This window comes from Liolophura sinensis, chromosome 6, assembly GCF_032854445.1.
Source record: "Liolophura sinensis isolate JHLJ2023 chromosome 6, CUHK_Ljap_v2, whole genome shotgun sequence".
In the NCBI taxonomy this organism is placed as follows: Eukaryota; Metazoa; Mollusca; class Polyplacophora; order Chitonida; family Chitonidae; genus Liolophura; species Liolophura sinensis.
Window position 1 is genome coordinate 55,124,644 of NC_088300.1, and position 4,534 is coordinate 55,129,177.

Sequence of the window (4,534 nt, forward strand, 5' to 3'; positions counted from 1 at the left end):
GCAGAAAAAAAAATGTAAAGTTATTCTACAGAATTTATCAGATATTCTTAACTCTATATAAACGAGCCATACGACTCCGCGATGAACTCAATTTGATAAAACTAAGTCTAGGCGAAGTTAATGAACAATAGTAAATAGGGGCTTTTGTTACGTTTACCAAAATCTAATGTTGACGAAGTCTCAACAAGGAAATATTTTCTTCGCTTGGATGTCTAGAGACAAAAGTAGCTGTTAGAGAAGTTCCTATTTTGTGATAAAGTTGAGGCCCAGGTAGTTGTGTACGATGATTGATCGGAACAACGGGCTTCACAGACGTGAGTTTGCATAATTCACAGCGGCCATCGCGTCTAAGAACCTACCAGAAGCTTCCGTCTCAGATGATTTCCAGCCCAGCCAGGTTCATAAGGTTAGATTTCCTTCCAACCTTAATTTATAGTTCAGTTAATTACATGTATCTTAATGTATTCCACATATTAACGCTGTAAAGATAATTTGAATGTAGGATTTTGGGGTTCAGCATAATTTTAATTTTGATGTAATCCAAACAAAGCAGACTGGCCAATTCGAGAACGGGATGTGGGAGAGAACAGAGTTACTGCCCGTGGCTCTCGCTTTTGCCGACAGAAAACCCTGCTTTGTACGTTTTCCTGCTATACCGCATGCAGGCGTAATCCACAAATAATTATCATTGAATAACTAAAGAATCTGCTAACAACTGTTTAAATCATCTTTTTTCAGTATCAGTCAGCTGTCATTGCAAACAAAGAGAGACAGAGGGCTGGGAAATGCGTTCAGTGGGCTAAAACAAGGCCAGCCAAAGCGGCAAATTCGCAGAATCGGTGCCACGACGGCAGACATTTGGTGCAAAAATATTCTATGTATGTATTGTATTTTCCTAAAGCATATTAAAGATAAATGCAGGACACGTGACCAATTCTGAACGACGATTAATTGACAAGCGGCTGTTGTAATTTGTTGATGAAAAGCTTTGACATAGAAGAAAAACCTTTATAATACAGAAATCATTTAGAATTAAGCATTCAGAACGATTCTTTTTAATCTGCTATTAAATCAAATCATGCCAGACTCCGATGATGCAGATGGATATCCCGTATCTCATATCTAATGAACATAAATTAAAAATTGCCATGCGCCACAATGTTGTGAGGTCTTTTAGATTTTGCTTTCGTGCTTTTCTACTGCTATACCGTCGAGAATGTCCTATTGTAAGAGTACAGTCAGAATGTGAGGACCAAATCACAACCGGCCAACGCAAAATCGTCATTTGTCATATTTAATATCTGATATGATGTCAACAAAGGGTTTGGGTAATGCTACTCCGCTTTTCGAGACGCTTCAAGTACCGCGAGTTCATAATTGCTAGAGATAAACACTGCGCTCGAGCTCACATTTTGCGAATCACGTGGTTTGTTGTCTCTTATATGCATATGGATAATCTATATATATATAGACATGTGACTAATATGTTTCTTTATCACGACAAATATTTGATACAGGAAAGCAATTTATTTTAAAAAAATGTATCGAGATACCTATACGATTCCAAATTTCCCCACGGATGTATACAGTACATATATCGGCGCATTCAGATATTTATTGTTGGAACACCCGTTTAACATGAGTGTGTAAATAGACCAGTGATTTCTAATAAGTTGCAATGAACATCAGTGCATTTTTTCTACTTTATTCTGCTTAAGCCGTGGTGCTATAAGCCGGGGTGTGTCATTTGCTACTATTTATGTATGAATATATGAACAGTTAGGTTACAACTCTGACTGAGGTAAACTGACAACAAGCTGTATTTCATAGGTTACTTGTGACGATTTGTCAGCTATCAAAATATCGTCGCTATTCTGGCGATGATGGAATCTTTCTTGATGGAATAATAATTGTGAGCAAAATCTTTCTGTATATTGCCGCAACATCGTAACGACGTTGAAGGTGGGTGACATCACTGAAGTTCAGCTACTGGGCGGCTTCTGTGTTGTCCTATCGTCATTGTCAGCTTGTTGACACCAAATCGACTTGGCCCCAGTTATTTCAATGGTGATTTCCACATATAATAACTCCTGGTGAAAACTTACTCCAGTATAAAATGGCCTGGAAAATTATGTCGCTAACTTCATTTCAGTAATTTTGTCTCAGGAGTTAGACACAGTGCAAAGTAAAACTGTACACATCCAACCATGATGTTTTATACGGCAGCTCTTAAATCACCATTTAGACACCATGAACAGTCTTCACCTAAGTGCGTATATACATAGAAACAGATACAATACCTGTGGCCTTTTCTGTTTATGAACAAACGGATATCCTGAAAAGCATGCCGCACATTGGAGGTCTAGGTATATTTGATTAGAATTAATTAGAAGGCAATCCAGAATATGAATTAAAGTAATCTAATGCAAGGACATGTGTCATATTTTATATTCATGTGAAATATATATAGACCTATATTTATTTATTTGTTTATTTAATAATACATACTAGTTTAATTTAAAACCGGAGAATATGCTCGAAACCCAAGCATAGTGCACCTGAAAAACATGATAGAATTATATTCCCTGTTAACTGGATTCGAACTGGCGACCTTCTACTTAAGAGCTAATGGCCTAGAGTGTGACACCTCCATTTGAAGTATGAATATTAGTGTGTGTCTCCTTATCTGCTGTATAGGGGTATATCCACTCTGTAATGCAAAATCTGTTAATGTTAATGTTAAAATCGCCAACGCTAAATGCTTCGAAATCATTATTACGGATTATGTCATTAGATACGGTTATGGGATATTTACGTAAGTGGCAATATAAATGGAACATAATTCTGCTACTTAACTACAAACATCGAAGAAAACCTATTCATTCACAAGTTCTATTTATGTGCACGGATTAAACGTTTTTAGTTTTTCCTAATTACTCAATGCTGTACGTCACTGCATGTCTCCTCCAGTATAAGTATACCAGTTGGTGCTTATACCGGCACACGATCAAAGCTCACGGCAGCAATATACTGGCAACAGCGAGGAAAAACAGTTGTATAGCAAAAACAGTTGTAACAAAAACAGCCGTATAACACCTCTTGTTAAACTGTTAAATCCCATAGTTATTGACAAATCATTTTGTTTCATCACCATGAGATGTACTCTCTAGAGTATAAGAAGCTTGCATACATGCTGCCCTTTTCTTCTCATAGCATTGTCCATGACAATGTGATGTACCGATGTCCCGTGAATAAAGCGTTATACTCCTGTATATACAGGCACAAAATCCACATGACGCGCGATGCTGACTCTGCTCAGCTTTTACCTCGGACTATTATAACACTTTATACGACTTCGCAATAATTTAACGGCCATCTCCCAATCGGATGATAATTCCAACTAATATCTGTTTGCAGTCTGGTTTTAGCTTCGCTCCATTAGCTCCACTTCGGGTCATGGGCCCAAATGTTAAAATAACGAGTTGATCAACAGAGTAGCTTGTTGTCGGAGGTCGGATCGTCGCTGGATAATGTGACGGGTCCAAACAGCGCATTGCCCTCTCTTGTTTTCCGTGTTTACAATTGGGAAAGGCCCAGGTAACCAAATACTTTGATCTTCACTGGGCAAAACCTCCACCATATTGCCGCATTCAGACTTAATGAATTTATGAAAGGGGTGATTTCTCGTTGTTAGACGGCTAGCCACATGGTCCATTAACCGTCACTTAATCCCCGTATGAGAGAAGGGCTATATTACAGAGCGTCCATCAGTCGGTAATTCGGGGAGACACGATAATCCCGCCATACTCGCTCTCTATCCTGTAATGTACGCTTATCTAATAGATTTGCAATTTACAAACGGACATGCCTAAGTAACACGCGGTATCCGAATATTACAAACTCACATATGTACATAGTATAACACCTTATATAGATATCAATTTGCATATGGATTCATTAAGTTGACGGATACGACTAATGCTACAGTTTTCATTTCAAATCACCTCCTATTACCAAAGCTTTCTGCGTGTTATTCCATCTATAGTTAGCGTCAAACTAAGGCCATAGGAGCACAGCAAGAAAAAGGAATACATGAAGTAAAGAAAATTGCATCACTCGGTACAACAGTATAGCAGAAAAGTTTTTTTTGACACAATGTATAAAATAATTACTACAGTTGTCTGCATTATATTAACTGATCATGAACTGGAACCACAGAATTCATCATATATTAACGATTAATCAGCACATATTTCTTTGTACATAATACGTGATTAGATGTAGTATATTGTTGTCAACAGTTGTGGACACGGATAGCTTTAGTGCAGAGAACCAGAGAGGATTATGGGAATGACTAATGTGTTAATATATACCGGAAGCACAATGAGCAAATAGACTGACAAAATGTTAATCTTGGCCAACACAGAAGAGCATGCATGATACCATCTTTAACAACGTAAAAATGACAAAGGTGTTAGAAATCCCAAAATTATGAATGTGCATACATGTAGAGTTGCAATATGCAAAATATATA